Raw genomic sequence first — 21,034 nt, 5'->3', positions numbered from 1 at the left:
GATCTGGAATTGTATACTTGCAGGGGAAATTGTATACAGACACATGCATAAGTGGTAACAATTGGCAGGACAGGCAACTCTTGCTGAAGTGTAGGAACAGTTGCCTCCTACCGATCTGCCTACCGTATAACTGTTCAGAAACTTGAGTACATCTACATGGTAAGAAGGGACACGTCAGCAAACAATCACTAATGTGTGGGAAGCCCAATATACGCTATGACAACTCTTGAAAAATGCGTCACTGCTCTAATTACACATCTAAATTGTCATAAAAAACCATTGAAATAACATTACTGCTACAATAACTAAGTCTAAAATATCTCACCAGGAGAGACTGGCGGCAGCTGCATATGTTTCACCTGGATGTGTGCATACAGGCTAAGCATCTTAGAAACAATCTTATCTCCTCTCCTACTTTCCCCGCCCCCCCCCCCCCCTCCATCTTCTTGTCACACATGTAGGCGTACCGATTACCCATGCCTGTTGCTGACAGTACACAAAGAGATTCAAGTGAGATACGTAATGTGTGATTACATAAGCAGACTCCACCATTCGCTGCTCGTCCTCCTCACGGCTGCAGTGCATCAAGTGTGACATCAGAGAAATTGCGATATCAAAACTTGCTGGAATAGTCCATTTGCACCTCCATATAAAATTAATTGTCCACCAATTTACAGGACACAAATAGATCACTCAAAATTCTCACTACCACCTCAGCACTATTCTTCTTTGTAATAATACGTATCTGAGATAATCAACTTTATGAATGAAACATACACACTTTACAAATGAAGTAATTAAATTTCCACTCGAAATAAATTGTATCGCTAAGTATATTCAAGGTCACGACTTTTCCAGAAAACAAACAACCTTCTGATTGCACACACACATGGTAATATACCATGCAGGGTCAGGAGTCACGGCCGCACCACCCATGCCAGAAGTTACAGGCCCATCTCCAAGTGTTCACATGTCAGCGGTAACAGGTGGCCTGAGGATAGAGAGGACGTCCATGCGACTTTCCAGCCGCCAATCGATGAGTTTACTTGGGGAAGGAAACGTCCAGCACACTCAGCACATGGATTCTTCTCAAATTTTCATGTAAAAATCGGAGAATGCATGAACCACACACAACTACCTCTGCTGCTACTCAACCAATCAACCAGCATACTTTCTAGATCGCTGTTCAGCCATAAAGAAGCCGCCATGAGCGCCGCCGCCAGGACTTGATCACAGATCTGAGCCCAAGAGCCAAGTAGCTGGATCCTTTCCTAGTACCCGCCAGTTGCACACAGCTAAGCTACGGCTTCCAGTCGGATGATGCAACATGACCATTCCTGCCACTGGCCATTGCACAATGCAAGACAAGACGTGCGGCTTTCAGTTTCACCCTAGAATAGACTGTCCAGGCGGTGCTCTTTTGAAGGAAAATTATGCAGAAGTGGCATTTGAAGCTAACTGCAAAAGTATTCTGCTGCCACCAACACATACTTTGCACAAGGATCATCAAGACAAACTGTGAGAAATTAACACTCCTGTACAGGCATATAGACTTTCTTTTTCTCCCTCGCTGTATTACAAAGTGGAAGAGGAAAGAAAATGCCTAGCAGATGTACAGCGTTTCATCTGCTATGCACCGTAAGGTGGCTAACAAAGTATTATATATATATATATATATATATATATATATATATATATATATATATGTGTGTGTGTGTGTGTGTGTGTGTGTGTATAGATATAATTTTAGCCTGCCTTTTAAGATGTAAGTTCATATATTTATAAGCAGACAAACCTCATGGAAAGATGTCTTTGTTTTCAAGAAAGTCTAAGAAAGAATCTGCTAGTGATTGTCTCTCCGTAAAAACTGTCGTATAAGGCCCTAATTTTCACGTTGCAGTCACTTCATGAGACTTATGTTAGAGGTTGTAATGTGTCTGTCCACAACACTTCGAAGAAGCGGTACAGAGCTCACCTCTCAACTTTCCTTTCGTCAAAGTATCGCTTACTTATTTTATTCTAACGTATCTTCCAGTCCTCAAGTTATAGCATTTGAATCAAACCTGACTGTCACGAGGAAAGGAATCTCCCCAGCAAGTCACTGACTAATGATAAATCTCTCGAAATTTGCATCACGTTCTATTGCACTGTTACCTCTTTTCAATGTTAATGTCGGATAGCAGCTGTGTCAGGTCATTGGCCTGGACTTGCAGAGTGATGACGTTGTCTGCAGGCTTGTTTACTTTAATTCCAACCTCAGCCGACTTCTTTGACACTTCCGTTGTAACTGCCTGGCTACTTTCGACTCGTACTTTGAAGTCTTTGTACATGTTACCAACTGTCTCTAACATGCCTCTACCGTCTGCAGAAAGCCTTCTATCCTTTCATGAACTTTAGTACTTAATTCAGCAATACTCTCCACCGTGACTGTCCTTATTCTTGCCTCTAAGTTTGTATCAACATTATCTAACCGATTTTTCATTTTACCAGTAACAGAGGTCAGATTACCAATGGTGGTATTTAGATCAAGCCATTTTAGCTCTGTCTCCTGTTGCCTTTGTTTTCTATCACGTTGTTTCTGTAATTTATAAGCTTCCCTTCCCAGTTTCTCCTGTTCTCTTTCTTGAAGAACTATCGAAAATTCTCCCATATGCTGTGACGATGATTGCTGTGCCGAAACTTCACGCACACTATCCTCGTCTGCCGTTCTCTCCATTCGCGAATCGGGTCTGCCTGTTCCCGTTGTCTAACGTAGTGCGTATGACTTGACAATTGTGTCATCACCGTCATCCACAATGTTTGTCGGCTTGCCTCGGTCTTCTGCCGTGTTTATTTTCAAGTTTGTGACATAACTGCTCAAAGAAATCTTTCGCGGCACGACGCTAGTCATCTCTCAGATCTGTCCCCTCCGACGCTTCCTGAAAGTCAAACGTCACACGGCGGCAGCAGAGCTATACCGGGTAGAGGACAAGATGGAATCTAGCTTGGAAATCAAGTGACCTCCTAGACACTGAATCCTGCTATTATAGCATGCACTTTATGTTCTTAACCGTAGCAACAATGAAGATGCTAATAATGCTAACAAATAAACCGTGCGTGAAGAGATGATCATAAATGGATTCTAACTACGTAAAAAGATATTCTGAAAGGAAATTAACAGCGATAGGATAAAATGAAGCAGTAAGGAAAGAAATTCCGGAAATCAGTTCTTCTGATACAAGACGCGAGATTATAAGCGTAATATAAACCGTACTTGATCTGTCGTTTTGCCCAATGCTGTTATTTTTCGAAATTTTTTAATATTTCCACGGTTCTGTCCAGTACTTCCTATATTGCTTCCCGATGTCCACCGGACGATGTCGTGAAACAATAACAGAACAGATTTTTTTTATCGAGTCCCTGGTTGGGCACCACATCTAGTATGATAAAAATAAATAAATTAATTTAATTTAATGTATTTAAATTTTTTCAGTTTTAATGTGATAATTATTGTGTTTCGTACTAGAATGTAGTGTTCCCAGTTTTGCACAGCTTTGCCACAGGAAACACGAAAGAGATAGAAGACGTCCGTCTTATGGTCGGCTCCTGATCGATTGTCAGAAGGAGGCTAGTTTTTGATTACGCAAAGGGTTCTATTATTTGGAAAAGTACAACCATGATTCCTTTACGTAATCAGTATTAATTTTAGAATTACCTATGGGACCTTTAACAATGAACAATAAAATAATTGCATTTGCAATTGAAATCATTAATAAATGGTTGGGCTAGTATAGAAAACTAAGAGCGGCCTTCTGTCTACGACCAGAATGCCGCAATATTCTCTGCTATAGTAAAGGCTGTTTGACATTTATAAAAATAGTATGACATGGAGTTAAAAAAGGAAAGAACAGAATAAGAAATCTGGTAAACACTAAATATATTCAAATAATTGCCACAAGCAATTAGGGCTTATTTATAAACTGTATAACTAACATAAGCAGTTTTCTGACTGTGTTGGTCTTGTAAGATTTCAGCCTGTCCTGTGATCGCTTCTTGGTTCACGTCTTTATCACAAATGACGCTCATTACTTTTCTTCTTCCTTCGAGACTATTCCTGCATCGCTCAACACCTTCATAACAATAACTTGCCGATTTACAGTATCGAACATAAATTACTTGAATGTTATTAAATAATAACTGTTGTCTGCACACTCGAAAGACCGCTCACTTTTATAGTTTAAAGACGATCTTCTATATGCTGTCACATTACAAGAAGAAGTACGACAAAATATGAAGATCTAAAAAGGGTTTAGGCGTCATATTTTTTATTTAGATCGAAGCCGACCGCTCAGTTCAGCTTCTGTTAAAATGTTTCTTTGACTTCGCTATCCATGTATTAGCGTTAGGGTTCGATGCGCATCTCAGTTACGTAAATTATATAAAACAAATGGCTTTCGTAGAATAGGTGTCATCTCATAAGTTGATCATTTAATACACAGCTAGATGAATGCCATTCCAAGGGTATTCACAGCTTTCATACGACGGAAAGCCCAATAATATTTCAATGTAGATACAGATGTAGATGTGGTGTTGTGCATTTTCTTCCCCAGTGGGAGGAATGTCGTAAGGGCCCTTTATTAGTTGGAGGACCTGCACAACCGACATGCGAGATGAGTTGCCGATCCCCTTTCAGGAGCGTGGAGAGAAACATCGCCAGCAGACATAAACAACAACCGACTTTCCAAATAAAAGTGAAACAACTTTTCCTGACAACATGTCATTCTGTTGCACCAATCGGAACTCATGACTCGTGTAGCACTCTGCCGTCCTGGCTTTATAAGCATGCCTAGACCGTCATGCAGGTGGCCAGGTATGGGATCTGCATCCTTCCACCAATCCTTCAGACCTACAAATCCTTGACCCGATAAATCATTTGTTATGCCAGCGTTGCTTGGATTTCTGCCCCTCCCAGGTTCTATAAGGCCCACCAAATCCTGAAACGCCATGCACTCCGCCTCGCCTTCAGCATCTGTCTTTCGTCCCCTACATGCACTCTATGATCTCATGCCCTTTGCCCACCAACTCCTTTTCCTTGAACACAACTGCATCCCGTGTATTATCCGCTGCCTCCATATCCCTCACCCCCTGGTGTCCCCTTTCTTCTCCACACCCATCCCATTACCGTCCCTTTACCATTGTGTCCCACCCTCTCTCCATCTTCACACCCTCCACCTTCTTTCCCATATCAACTTCCAGCACCTACCCCACCTGGATCATGAGCTTCATCCTGACGTCTACCCTTCCTACCAACTACCTTCTGCCTCCTCTTCAGAGCCTCCTCTCCCCCCCTCCCTTCTCCTAATTGGATTTTAGCCTCCTACACCCCCTCCCTCTCCTGTGCTCCCCTTCATTGTCTCCCTCCTGCCTTGTCTTCCTTCTTCATCTCGCACCCTGCCCATCTCCTGCCTCTTTTTGCGCCCCTGTCCCCCCTTTTCATCTTCTTCCCACCCCCAACCCTCTTCCCTATTTTTTTCCTCCTCTCTGACCTCTAGTCCTTCCGCAGGTCCCTACCAGCAGTTTTTGTGTTCTGTCGATTCCAGTGGTTTTGTGTTTTAAGTGTCTTGCTCTGTGTGATTTTTATGCTGTGGCCGACTTTTAACTTGTGTTTGACTCCAGTGATATTAAGTGTGCCACGAATTGCTGTCAGCGTTCTTTTAACATTATTTCGACTTTTTAACTGACCCTCCTGTGCATGTTACCGCATTAGTGTTTATTTTAACTTCCATAACCTCCATTTTTTATGTTTTTTCTGTATCCCTTTTATGATCCCCTTTATTGTAAGTTTCCCCTTTCACATATGCTGTACAGTCGTTTGGTTGAAGAGTGGTGGACTGTGCTGCTGCTGTTACCCCCCTCTGCCCATGGGGAAGAGGAATAAAATTACCATAAAACAGTCAGGCAGGCAGTGTATACCAATCACTAGGAACAGCTCTGGCCAGTACTTACGTCGACCCTAGGATTGTATTCACCCGCTGTAGCATTGCACTAGCACATTCCATTTTGTATTTTGTAGAGTAGATGTTGGTCAGGATTTTCTTCCATTGTCTTGTTTCCTTATCTGGTTTTCTACCAAAATAGCTGTGGTTTTCTTTAGTTGTTCTTGCATTTGAAACTTGGTGTATGATAACAGGCGTTTTTCTTTAATTATAGAAAAATTGTGTTCAAATTGACTGTTTGTTCTTTCCTGACGACCACAGGGCACAACACCAATTATCACCGCCGACCGGAATGGCCAAGCGGTTCTAGGAGCTACAGTCTGGAACCGCGCGACCGCTACGGTCGCAGGTTCGAATCCTGCCTCGAGCATGGATGTGTGTGATGTCCATAGGTTAGTTAGGTTTAAGTAGTTCTAAGTTCTAGGGGACTGATGACCTTAGAAGTTAAATCCCAAAGTGCTCAGAGCCATTTTTGAACCAATCATCACCTTTACATTCGAAAACTTAGAAAAATAATCGACCATCAATTGGCAGATAATGTAATCCATTCAACTGTATCGACTTATGCTTCCGAAAATTTTTAGCACCCAAAGCAAGTGGCTAGCAGAATCAGAGAGTGACATTATAATCAGATCCACTTACAGATTTCCATAACTGTTCCAGACGGTTCTCGGTAGCACAGTATTTTTCAGTGTTTGATCTGAGCCAAGTGTATCATCAGGTACTGATTGTAGAAAAGTCCAATTCCTTGACTGTTTCCTGTAGGAATTGTCATTTGAGTACAACAGAGTCCCTTCTGGATTCTCCACGGGGGCAATAAGCGTGTCCCAACTTTTAGATTCTATTTTGAGTGATTTAAAATTCAGGAGTGTGCAGTATTATCTAGATGTTATTTACAGCAAAACGTTCTAAAACCACCTGGATCGTCTGGGGCAGATATTATGTTGTTCGCAAGATTAGACATTAAACCATTAAAGGTTACGCCGACGAGGAAAAATATAGCTTTCCTTGATCATACAGTTTCGGCAGATGGTGTCAATATAGACCAAGAAAGTACAAAAGCCAACCATCGATTTCCAGTCAACAAGAGTAGGGAAGAAATTGAGAGATTTATCGGCATGACCAATTTTTTCCGAAATTCGTCGAGAAATTTGCCGAGTGGGCAGCTCCCCTCAACTCAAGCGAAAGGGAGACATTGTTAAAGGGGATGAATCTCAGCAGGCATATACTGAGTTTATCAGTTTTCAACTGAGGACATGTAATAATGATAAAAGTATATTCCAAACGACTACAAAAAAGACTAATGCCCAAGATGGGAGCAGCCAGCTGTTTACAATGTGTAATTTAGTTAGACTTCACCAACATGTACAGAGTATCTCCTCCCTAGATCCATCAAAACTTCACAATTGTATGTTACCCAAAAGCTAGTGCGTAAGGTTGCGTTACATACCACATGCAGACTGAATATAAACTAACTTGAGGGTTATAAGCATATCGTAGTGATTCTGGCCCCTAAGTTGGATATCAGTTAAGGGTCCCAGGATAGCGAACATGCGGTTAGTTTCCATACTGACGACCTTTGCCTGAGGTATCGAAAAAAACGGATCATGCCGATATCATTAAGTTTCTTTTCCTCTCCCTCATCATTTGCCTAAAATTTTTTTAGATCCCCTGCAGATTTAAGTTGATAGTATTTATGTGTTAATCTTAAAGTTTTCATTATCTTTTGTTTAGCGAGCTACCGTCTATGTTGACTCAAGTGTTTGTGGTTTTTGTACCTTATTCATTATGATTCTCGTAAATCAGCGTTCTGAACAGAGTCATTATTAACTTGTATAAGATTTCTTTGAGGGTATATGTTATTTTTGGAGGGGACAAGTTTCTTTGATGATTGACTGCAGAGGAGAATGGTAGCCTATTAGATCCGTTCTTGCATCAGTTAGTGTCATTGTTGTAATGTCATTCAGTTCTGAATGCTGAGAAGGAGTAAGGCGAGGTTGTTAATGGACGGATATCGTATAAATTCTAGTTACGTGATTGAGCAATTCGACGGCAGGGACGGTGACTTTTCAGGAGATGAGATGATTTGAGAAAACAGAGCAGACAGGTGCAGATGCCAGTGTTTTTCAGTCTTCAGAGACTGATTATGAACGGGTAACACGCTCCATTCAGCGTAATACGGATTCTGTTGAGCCACACCGTATGGAAGATATACAAGCCTTTGTTGCAATCCAGAACACGTTACAAACAGACCACAGATCAGTCTGTCTGTCACTGCATAATAGTGCTCGAGAATCCAGAGTGGCATCCCCTTTTACCAGTATGGCACATGCCTATCGCAGGATGAGATTTTGGCTTTCATTAGAGAAATGGAAAGATAAAGAGAGGAAACTGATAAAAGACGAGAGGTGGCTGGAAAGCCACGAGGTTCAAATATGTAAGGAAAAAAAATACACTCCTGGAAATGGAAAAAAGAACACATTGACACCGGTGTGTCAGACCCACCACACTTGCTCCGGACACTGCGAGAGGGCTGTACAAGCAATGATCACACGCACGGCACAGCGGACACACCAGGAACCGCGGTGTTGGCCGTCGAAGGGCGCTAGCTGCGCAGCATTTGTGCACCGCCGCCGTCAGTGTCAGCCAGTTTGCCGTGGCATACGGAGCTCCATCGCAGTCTTTAACACTGGTAGCATGCCGCGACAGCGTGGACGTGAACCGTATGTGCAGTTGACGGACTTTGAGCGAGGGCGTATAGTGGGCATGCAGGAGGCCGGGTGGACGTACCGCCGAATTGCTCAACACGTGGGGCGCGAGGTCTCCACAGTACATCGATGTTGTCGCCAGTGGTCGGCGGAAGGTGCACGTGCCCGTCGACCTGGGACCGGACCGCAGCGACGCACGGATGCACGCCAAGACCGTAGGATCCTACGCAGTGCCGTAGGGGACCGCACCGCCACTTCCCAGCAAATTAGGGACACTGTTGCTCCTGGGGTATCGGCGTGGACCATTCGCAACCGTCTCCATGAAGCTGGGCTACGGTCCCGCACACCGTTAGGCCGTCTTCCGCTCACGCCCCAACATCGTGCAACCCGCCTCCAGTGGTGTCGCGACAGGCGTGAATGGAGGGACGAATGGAGACGTGTCGTCTTCAGCGATGAGAGTCGCTTCTGCCTTGGTGCCAATGATGGTCGTATGCGTGTTTGGCGCCGTGCAAGTAAGCGCCACAATCAGGACTGCATACGACCGAGGCACACATCGCCAACACCCGGCATCATGGTGTGGGGAGCGATCTCCTACACTGGCCGTACACCTCTGGTGATCGTCGAGGGGACATTGAATAGTGCACGGTACATCCAAACCGTCATCGAACCCATCGTTCTACCATTCCTAGACCGGCAGGGGAACTTGCCGTTCCAACAGGACAATGCACGTCCGCATGTATACCGTGCCACCCAACGTGCTCTAGAAGGTGTAAGTCAACTACCCTGGCCAGCAGGATCTCCGGATCTGTCTCCCATTGAGCAAGTTTGGGACTGGATGAAGCGTCGTCTCACGCGGTCTGCACGTGCAGCACGAACGCTGGTCCAACTGAGGCGCCAGGTGGAAATGGCATGGCAAGCCGTTCCACAGGACTACATCCAGCATCTCTACGATCGTCTCCATGGGAGAATAGCAGCCTGCATTGCTGCGAAAGGTGGATATACACTGTACTAGTGCCGACATTGTGCATGCTCTGTTGCCTGTGTCTATGTGCCTGTGGTTCTGTTAGTGTGATCATGTGATGTATCTGACCCCAGGAATGTGTCAATAAAGTTTCCCCTTCCTGGGACAATGAATTCACGGTGTTCTTATTTCAATTTCCAGGAGTGTATCTTAAGAAGCGAGTTCCGAATGAAATTAGTGAACTTGGAGAAAAAGATGCTGTAAATAGCAAAACCCTAGCAGAAAAGAAAGAATTGCAGTTGGTGCAAACAGAGAAGTGCGTTTAGCTAAATTAGAAGTGGCAGGATCGAAGAAGATATCTGTCACTGCAGCCGGGACAATTCGTTCCTGGCCGCCGCAAGAGTCTTTGCCGTACTTTGCCGCCCTTGCTGCAGACTATTTCATTCGGCGTTTCTCTTATTCGGGCACCAGGACATGCCCTTCGTTTTTTTTACGTGTTCGCCCTCCGATCGGTCTCCAAGGCGAGCCCATCTCCGTGCAGTGCAGTCGAACACGAATATCAGCCATCGTCAGCACACTGCCTTGCGCCGCACAAAGGTAATAGAAGCAGCTTCTGCCTATGGAATTCAGTTGATTTTTCACCAGATCAGATTTCGAAGTGAGGTTTCTAAGAAGTAGCACCCGTAGAACCACTTTGTCTCCTTACATAAAATCATGGTACTGCACCCGAATACCTACTTGTTTATCGTTATTATATATACAGAAAAAAAGTTTTGCATCACCCCGGTTCCCAGAACTCCTGAAGATAGACGTTGACTGTGGATATTGTATCACAGACCCAGTCCCTTTGACTGTTCAGAGATGTCACTAAACCTGTTAAAAGAAGTAAACAACCATGCATGAGCAGGGCCTATTAGACGGAGGGGATCCGATAGCCGATCAGTTCTAGTCGTTCCACCAGGGAAGAGGTACACGGCTCGTGCTGTCTGTAAATCAAGCATGACTAGACGGTCAATACCGCGGTTCGATCTTGTCTACATTGTTACTTTGTGCCAGGAAGAGCTCTCAGCAAGGGAAGTGCCAAGGCATCTCAGAGTATCCAAAGCGATGTTGTTCAGAATTGGAGGAGACGCAGAGAGACAGGAGTTGTCGAGGACATGCCTCGCTCAGGCTGTCTAAGGGCTACGGATTATGGATCGGAGGAACTCTGACGGCAACGCCACCATGTTGAATAATGCTTTTCGTGCAGCCACAGGGCGTCGTGTTACGACTCAAAGTGTGCGCAATAGGCTGCATGACGCGCAGCTTCACTCCCGACGCCCATGGCGAGGTCTATCTTTGCAACCACAACACCATGCAGCGCGGTACATATAGGCCCAACAAGATGCTGAATGGACCGCTCAGGATTGGCATCAGATTCACTTCACCGATGAGTGTCCCATATGCCTTCAACCAAACAATCGTCGGAGACGTGTTTGGAGGCAACCCGGTCAGGCTGAACGGCTTAGACTCGCTGTCTAGCGAGTGCAGCAAGGTGGAGATTCCCTGCTGTTTTGGGGTGGCATTGTTTGGAGCCGACGTGCGCCGCTGGTGTTCATGAAAGGCGCCGTAACGGCAGCACTATACGCGAATGCCTTCCTCCGAGCGATAGCACAACCATATCGGCAACATATTGGTGAGGCATTGGTCTTCATGGACGACATTTCGTGCCACCATCGTGCACATCTTGTGAATGACATCGCTCGTCTAGGGTGGCCAATGTTCTTCAGACATGAACCCTATCCAACATGCTTGGGATAGATTGCAAAGGGCGGTTTATGGGGACGTGACCAACCAACCGTTCTGAGGTATCTATGCCAAATCGCCGTTGAGGAGTGGGAGAATCAGGATCAACAGTACCTTGATATACTAGTGGATAATATGCCACGACGAAGACAGGCATGCAACAATGCATGAGGACGTTCTGCTGGGTATTAGAGGTACTGGTGAGTACAGAAATCTGGACCACCACCTCTGAAGGTCTCGCTGTATGGTGGTACAACATCAATGTGTTGTTTTCATGTGCAATAAAAAGGGAGAAAATGATATTATGTTGTTCTATATTCTAATTTTCTGTACAGGTTCCGGAAATCTTAGAACCGAGGTGACGCAAAACTTTTTTGATGTATGTATTTGACCTGTTCGCTCTGCTCCCCCTTCTTATTACTGAGAAGTGCAATAGATTCCACGCAGTGTCATTTGTACTGGATTCTAGCTAAAACCTCTGTCTAGTGAGGTCTTCTTACATGTTTCATTTGCGTTAGTATACATGATTGTTCCTTGTAGAATTAGTCACACAAAACAGAATTCTTTCCCATCATCATTTTTGGAGAACACCTTTGAACATTAATATGATGAATCACTTATATAAGAAGCTAGCCAGCCCATATAGCAAATATACAGCTAGTTTCCAAGTATACTTATATGATTATGCATGGATCGATAGTTTGATATTATTCATGCTTGTAATGGTTGACTTAAATACTTAATATATATATAAGATTGGCTACAAACATTTCTCCCCCCCCCTCCCCCCACCAGTATAAACCATGGAACTTGCGTTGGTGGGGTGGCTTCTGTCCCTTAGCAATAGAGATGGCTGTACGATAGGTGCCAAAACATTGGACCAGTTGAAAGGTCAGACAAACCTGTGGTTTGCGAAGATGAGTTTTTGCAAAGGAAAATGACTCAAGGCACATATTATAAAATGTAAGACGTTTCCAGGGACAAGTAAGGGCTATGACCACTGTTTCTTGTTTACGAACTGTAGATTAAAACTGAAAAATTGCAAGAAAGGTAGGAAAGGAGATGACACCTGGAAATTTGAGAAAGAACCATAGGGAGCATTAGAGGGAGCATTGTAGGGTTCATTAAGCAACAACTGACTGGAACAGAGGACAGGAATAGAGGAGAAGACAAATGGGTAGCTTTGAGAGGTGAAATTGTGAAGGCAGCTCAAGGTACAATAAGTAAAAAGACAAAGCCTAGTAGAAATCCGTGGATAATGCATAAGTTACTGAATTTCTTTGACGAAAGGAAAAAATAATAAAAAAATGCGGCAAATGAAACAGATGAAGGGAAATACAAAGGTCTAAAAAATGAGCAAGACAGAAAGTGCATAATATCTAAGCAGGAATGGCCAGAGGACAGATCTAAGGATTCAGAAGCAAATGTCACTAGGGACAGACAGATACCGGCTACAGGGGCATTAAAGAGGTCCCTGGAGAACAGGAAAGCGTCTCTATGAATATAAACAGCTCAGATTGGAAACCAGTGAGCAAAGAAGGGAAACTGTATTGTGGAAGAAATATAAAGAGGTTTTATAGAAAGGAGGAAAACTAGCAGGAAATATTATAGAAATGGAAGAGGATGTCAATGAAGATGATACGATACTCGAGAATAATTTGACCGAGCCTTGAAATACCTAAGTTGAAACAAGGCCCCAGGAGTAAAGATATTCTGTCAGGATTACTGATAACATTGGGAGAACCAGCCATGACACAAGCATCCACCTGGTATGATGCATGGGGCAGGTGAATATCCACAGATTTCAAGAGAAAGACTAATGGAAATTCTTTAGAGAAAAGGCATCCCTACTTTTATAGCATATGTAGACAATGAGAAAGCTTTTGACTACGTTCACTGTAAAATAGCAAAAAGCTGTTCACACTGATACAAAAAGTCAGAGAGCTTTTGAGACGGGAGTGGGACAGTGTTGCAGCTTATCCGAGATGTTATTCAATCAGTACACTGAAGAAGCAGTAAAGGAAAGGAAATTAAAGTTCAGGAAGAAGACGACGAGTTTGACGATGAGGTTTGACGATGAGTCTGCAATTCTGTCAGAGTCAGCTAAGGAATAAGAAGAGCAGTTGAACAAAACTGACAGGGTCTTGGAAGGTGTATATAAAATGAACATCAACAATCGTAACTCAAGGTTAACGAAACGGAGTTGAATTAAATCATGTGATGATAAGGGAATATTATTAGAAAATGAGACAATGTGGTAAATGAGTTTTGCTGTTTCGGCAGCAAAATAACTGATGATGTCGAAATTAGAGAAGATACAGCAGGAAAAGCATTTCACAAGGAGAGAAATTTGTTAGCGTCTAATGTCGATTTAAGTGTTAGGAACTGTTTTCTGAATGTATTTCTGTGGAGTGTTTCATGTCCCAGAATGTGTCCTATCATCTGGTCCCTTCTTCTAGTCAGGTTGTGCCACAAATTTCGTTTCTCCCCAATTCTTTTCCATTCTTCCTCATAGTTACCTGTTCTACTTACTAAATCTTCAACATTCTTCTGTAGTACCATATTTAAAAATCTTCAATTGTCTTTTGTCTAGACTGTTTATTGACGGCCACTCCGGCCGGCGACAATTACTGCTTCAGCTTGATCGTGCACTGCTACGCTTTGAAATGAATGTGCATAACTATTTAAATGAAAATTTTCCAGCGAAATTGGTTAGTCGTACAGATTCAATGTTCTGGTCTTCACATTCTCCGGACTTTAATCTACTAGATTTTTATTGGTATGGACACTTAAAGGATCACGTTTTTGGGTTGTGCAGGATCCAGCAAAGTATGATCGAGGGACTGGCCAAGTGCTCGCCATTGCGAGGTAGCCTCTTTGAACGTTGCTCACATGTGTACATACTGGCTCTGTGAAGATAAGCCTGGGTGTCAAATGTACAGAACGAAGTTATTGTGTGTAGCACAATGAGCAGTCTAGTGAAGCCTGCCTATTGTGTTTCCTGTGCCTCAATAATACAGACGACGGTATTGTATCCATTATTACTTTCTGTTGGCTTTATTTGTTTCATGAACGAAAGAAAGCGGTAAGAAGTTCATGTTATGTCTTAATGTTTAAATATAGATAATAGTGACAGAAAAGAAGACAAAAGATACCACATTGTGGAGGTGTAAAGTGGATGCAGTTTGATGCTTTAACTGTAAAAAAAATGTTTCTTGAGTCTGAATATCAATTCCCCACGGCTATGGCTTGTCTCACTGGGCTAAAGGGCAGCTGCGGCTATGCGCAGTCCGTGCTGCGTGTTCTCGGCCGCGCTGCTTGCAGTTACAGCGTCGCCAGGGCCTCGTTTTCTACATAGCTTTCCTGTTAAACAGACAAATGGGACTATGTTTGAGTAGATACACCTTTTCTTGGACCGAGATGAGGAATCGCATACTGACAAACAAGTGTGGTACTATATCTTCATCCTGTGTGCTTTTGGATTCTCCTATCAAGCAACGGACCTGTTTTGTAGCCCTTTGAGATTTACGTTTGATACTAAAGTAAAACGCAATCGATCAAAACAAAGCAGTTTCCTGTAACCAATATCTAAGAATAAGACAGTGGTTACTCACACAGCATCGAACTTCCTGTATTAACGATATTATTTCTTATAAGTAATACTTTCAATAATGAATTTTCAGTTTGACTTGTAGAAAAAAAACAATGTTAAAGAGGCTATTTTACATAAATGATTTATTGTCTCGTGAGGCTGGAGGCATTTTCGCTAGTTTCCCGTTTAATTTCACCAAATGGAGAAGCAAAGTAAGATACTAATGCAGGTTGACGTATCGAATTCAACTGGATGAATTACAGGAGCAACATCAACGATAATGATAGCCATTGTACTATCAAAAACCGAACAGATTGTCATTTCACAGCGTATTAGTGCTCTGAATAGTGTTCTGTAAAAGAATATATATATATTCTACAGTAATCTTATCCCCACATTCCTATATCAATCAAAGATAATAAGATTCCCTTCTGAAGGGAAATATAAGATATAACTAGGTAATGTGAGAAAGAGAAACGAAACTTTACCAATAACGAAGCGAGAAGAACTACAACGGCAATGATCTTGACTTACATGGTAATTAAATTCCGATACAATTAGTGGTGTTGTAATATACTGAGCGATTCACGAACTTTTTCATCTCTGTGAGCGATCGAGTAGGCTTCTATTTGCTCTGTCAAGCGAAATTTCTACTCTCTAGTGTTCTTCACCTCTACTTCCTGGTTATCAGAAATTATAAAACGCAAATGCGGTAATTTTTAATTTTTCTCGTGGCTTGCTGACTTGAGCTCGTCTTACCCAGGAGATATGTTTGTTTCACTGCGTACTGGTGGGGTTATGAAGAACCATAGAAATTTACACGCAATATATTAATAGTATTTTAATGAACTAACATGAAAACATACATTACAGTTGTTCCAACGTAAGTCACCTTTTGAATTTCAGAAGATGCTACATTCAAGAAACGAAAGGAAACTTAGATTGGTGTCATATTGCCCCTAGTGGGCCTCAATGGAAACACAACACTTAAATAGTGGTGTGATGCAAAAATAAATCAGTTCAAAACCACTGGATAAAAATGACTTCCAGGGACAAAGTCATGTGGTTTAAAAATAATAGTTTTGGAAACAAGTGTTATATGTTTCCAGTTGCTTATGGGATCATATTGACCCCAGTGTTAAAAGTAGGGTTAAAGATGTATGCATTTTCTCATTACATTAATGCTCTTATTAACTGAAATTCCTAAGTCAGTGTCCACTAATCGAAAAATCACTTCAACCAATGAAATTAACAGTTACTGCGCAAAATGGTTTCGCACTAGATAAGAAATAACATATTACTGAATTGCAATCAAGAACAACCACCTACTGAATTCCAGTCAAGAACAACTGCCAATATGAGAAACATAGAAACAGATATCCTCGGTGTAACAAAGCAGCTTAAATCACTTAATAAACGCAAGGCCTCCTGTCCAGATTGAATACCAGTTAGGTTCCTTTCACAGTATACTGACGCAAAATCTCCACAGTTAGCTATTATATACAACCGCTCACTCACGGAAAGTTCCGTACCTAAAGACTGGAAAATTGCTCAAGTCACACTAATACCCAAAAAGGGAAATAGGAGTAATCCGCTGAAGTATAGGCCCATATCAGTAACGTCGATTAGCTGGAGGGTTTTGGAACATTATAAAATACATCGAAGAAAACGATTTGTTAACACATAGCCAGCACGGATTCAGAAAACATCGTTCTTGTGAAACACTACTAGCTCGTTATAGTCGTGAAGTAATGATTGCTATCGAAAGGGGATGTAAATTTGATTCCATATTTTTAGATTTCCGGAAGGCTTCCAACACCGTTCCACACAAGCGTCTTCTAACCAAACTGCGTGCCTATGAATTATCACCTCAGTTGTGCGACTGGATTCGTGATTTCCTGTCAGGAAGGTCGCATTTTGTAGTAATAGACGAAAGTCATCGAGTAAAACAGAAGTAATATCACGCGTTCCCTAAGGAAGTGTTAGAAGCCCTCTATTATACCCGATCTATATTAACGACATGGGAGACAATCTGAGTAGCCCTTTTAGGTTGTTTTCAGATGATGCTGTCGTATACCGTCTTGTCAAGTCATCAGATGACCAAAACGAATGGCAAAATGATTTAGATATCTGTATGCAGCGAATGGTGGCAATTGACTCTGAACAAAGACAAGTGTGAACTTATTCACATGAGTGCTAAACAATTCGAGTACGCAATAAGTCATACAAAACTGAAGGTTACTAATTCAACTAAATACTTAGTGACTACAATTTCAAATAACCTAAATCGGAATAATCTCATAGACAACGTTGTGGGTAGAGCAAACCAAAGACTGTGATTCACTGGCAGAACATTTAGAGGATGCAATAAGTCAACTACGCTTACACCACACTTGTCAGCCCTATTCTGGAGTATTGGTGTGCGGTGTGGGATCCGCATCAGGTGGGACTGGCGGATGACATCGAAAAAGTACAAAGAAGAGCAGCTCATTTTGTATTATAGGGGAGATAGTGGCAATCATTGAAACAAAGGCATTTTTCGTTGCGACAGGATCTTCTCATGAAATTTCAATCACCAGTTTTCCACTCCGGTTGCAAAAACATTCTGTTGGCATCCACCTACATAGGGAGAAATGATCATCAAGATAAAATAAGAGAAATCAGAGCTCGCACAGAAAAATTTATCTGCTCGCTTTCCCCTCGCACAATTCGACATTGAAACGGTAGAGAGGCAGCTTGCAGGTGGTTTATTGAACCCTCGGCCAAGCTCTTTATTGTGAATAGCAGAGTAATCACGTAGATGTAGATGTACGTTACTGATAAAAACGTGATGTGTGGACGTGTGCTAAAAGGTATGCCTACGAACTTTATATTGCGTGCAAGTCGCGCATTAGTTGGTCGACTGTCACGTTTCTCTGACGCAAGATGCAGTGCTCTGCTGGTAGAGGTCACCTGAACACAGCGTGTAGAATGGTTTTGTGCAGCATAGCTATGTCGGTGAGTCAGAAGCGGCGTTCTGTAATCCCTCACAAAACTGAAAATACGAATTCGAAGAGTTCTTCCAAACACGGGGCACCCTTTTCTTAAGCATGAGGATATCTGCAACAACCGTACACCATAAGTTCAAATCATCGTTCATCCCCCATACGCTCCTAGCTTGGCCTTACCTGATTTTCATTTGGTTCCAGAACTTGAAAACTTTTACCGATTTCACTTTGATAGTGACGAGGTAGTGCAGGCAGAGGTACCGTTGTGGCTGTTTTAACAAAGTCAGTCATTCTACAACGGCGGTATCACGTAGATGTAGATGTGCGTTACTGATAAAAACGTGATGTGTGAAGGTAGAAAATTGTTCGTCGCTGTGGCGACTACGATAAGGTATAAGTATGTAGACACGGAGAATGAAGATGAAGAATGTTAATAAAGTTTCATTTATTTAAAAAGCTTTTAGATTTTTCACATGTATAATTCGTAGGCATTACTTTTTCGCACGCTTTGGTGTTTATGTTTCAGTCTAGAAGATCTAGCGTTTGAGATGGTACACAACAACTTTTTTTTACAGCGATTATGCAAACTTGCGTCTTGACTCGCTATTTCACAGATTACTTTGTAAGCTTCCAGTAAAACTGTTCTACTTTCCGCCTTTAACCACCAGATAGAGCAGCGTGAGAAGACACCATGTATTTGAGCCGTGCGTGGCCCGTGTTCGTGCCGTTTACTGCTTGACATCTTGTCTTTGCGGTACTACCGTCCCGTTTCTTATTCGATTTACTGGCGTCATTAAGTCGCTGGCTTGCCTGCGCGTGAGTGGCAGCAGCAGCGCTTATAGATCGAATGGTTTTAGTATTGTTCGAGTTGTTTGTGGAATTGTTTCGTGGAACAGTGTGTAGTTTGTGTGGTTTTGACTGAGCAGCTATTTTAATGCTGTCTGCGTGCTGCATGCTAGTCAGTCAGTTGGGACAGAGCAGCGAGGAACTCCCCAGGGCCGAAGGCCAGGCTGGGACTGCTGGTGGTGTACACGCGCTGTCGGATTGTGAGGCGCTGGCTGCGAGAGCGACAAAGTTCGTTGCCCACCGCACCTGGACGCTGAAATCGAGTGATCAGTTAACCTGCCACGAATCCTCAACTACTGTGACTTGTTGATTTGCAGGTTGTTGCTCCCCGGGCCATTCTGGCTAGCGGCAACGTATGATGTGTTGGAGTCAGCGAAATCTTGCAACTGTCTTCCTGTATTGTGATTAATTATTAAACTGACTGTTACTTACCAGTGAAGTGCACCAGCGGTATTTTCTCCTCTGTGACCATTTACGTCCCACTTACCTGCCCTGATCCTTAGCGTACTTTTCCAGCAATGTGCCTTTCCTTGTCGTGTTGATGCTGTCTGGCATGGCATGTAGTTAGACAACCTTTTAAGTTGTTTGATTCATATATGCCTAGGGTGGTTATTGTTCCCTTGGCTGTTTTCAAACGCCAGTTTCTGAAGCTGTAGGAGTCATTTTAGTTTGAAGTTCTGTGCGAGGTCTATGGCTGTGTATTAATTCAGTTCTTTTTTAAATTTTACATAAAGACCTTCAGCTATCTTAAATTAAAGTTTTTTTTCGTATCCTCGCCCTTGTCTGATATTTTCCATCATAGTGCCATTGGTCACACAGAAAATAATTGGTTAAATTGTTGGTTGGTCCTTGGGCCATCCCTAGATTTGGTAGCCATTGGCTTATTTAACTTCAACTCTTGGTTGCCTGTCTCACCTCACCTTACGTTTGATCTGGCTTCTCAGGCAGACTCTTGGAACACTTCTGAGCACCACTTGTTCTGTTTGTTTTAGATTGTGATTTTCATTTTAGTTTTAAGTATTGTGCGTGGTCTTCGGCCATGTTTTAATTCAGTTCTTTTTTTTTAATTTTACATAGAGACCTTCAGCCTTGTTAAATTAAAATTGCCTCGTGGGACTAGCCGAGCGATATAAGGCGCTGCAGTCATGGACTGTGAGGCTGGTCCCGGCGGAGGTTCGAGTACTCCCTCGGGCATGGGTGTGTGTGTTTGTCCTTAGGATAATTTAGGTTTTGCAGTGTGTAAGCTTAGGAACTGATGACCTTAGCAGTTATGTCCCATAAGATTTCACATACATTTTTTAAAAAATTAAAGTTCTGAAGATTGATTTTATTTGTTTCCTAAAATTTTTTTCTATCTGAAATCGTTTGTAATCCAGGCCCTAAGCCGTTAGTTGTTCGATGTGCTATGTGCGGACTTCCACCAAGGATTTACGTAAACGCCTTTTAATAAGGCATTCAGCCATGTGTATTCTTTAAAGGAATATTTTTATATGAAGGAACGGGTTTATTTTAAATTGTTTGTCTGTCTTGTTGTTCAGGGTCTTAGCCGTTGTTTCAAATTTGTTTGTGGCCTTCAGTCATGCAATAAGTTAATGTTTCTTTAATTAGACTTTCAGCCATTCTGTTGTAAGTTTAAAAAGGAAATTCTTGGTTAGAAAAATTGTTTATTAATGTGTTTTAATTACAGTTGGCCTTCAGACGTGGAGTGTAGGCCTTCAGCCAGTTTTTAATTGCTTTTGATTTCTAAGCCAGGCCTTCAGCTGTTCGTGTTTTTGGTGTGGTTTTGGGCCTTCAGCTCCGGAAGTACCTCAAGTGTTCTTTAACTAGGCCTTCAGCCATATTGTCTAATTGTGATCTTTTAAAGCAATGTGTAAATAAGTGGTTCTTAGAATAATAAGGTTGTGTGTTTGATAGTACGGCTCACAGTAACTGTTTACGGCCCCACCCACAACCGTAACCTTATCCTGTGTACTCTCTGAGTACCTACCAACCAGGTTTCAGTATTCTGTGTTGCAAATATTGCAAGCGTTATCCAGGAAAGATAAGGCCAATCCACTGTCTCACTCGTAAGTGTCTGCTGTGTGCACCGCTGTCCGTGATCCAGTCAATGCGTTAAGTTCGGAACTGGGTATTGGAATGGTACGAGGTTTGCATGAATGGATGAACTGCATTTTGTATGA

General features: G+C 42.5%; 1 protein-coding gene across 2 annotated transcripts in view; it reads right to left on the bottom strand.

Moving 5' to 3' along the window:
• LOC126332162 (uncharacterized) overlaps window positions 1-21,034 on the bottom strand; it is a 137,252-nt gene that overhangs the window by 103,145 nt on the left and 13,073 nt on the right. The window lies entirely within an intron of this gene.

This window comes from Schistocerca gregaria, chromosome 2 (genome assembly GCF_023897955.1).
Source record: "Schistocerca gregaria isolate iqSchGreg1 chromosome 2, iqSchGreg1.2, whole genome shotgun sequence".
Taxonomy (NCBI): Eukaryota; Metazoa; Arthropoda; class Insecta; order Orthoptera; family Acrididae; genus Schistocerca; species Schistocerca gregaria.
This window is presented reverse-complemented; position numbering and strand designations above follow the sequence as displayed.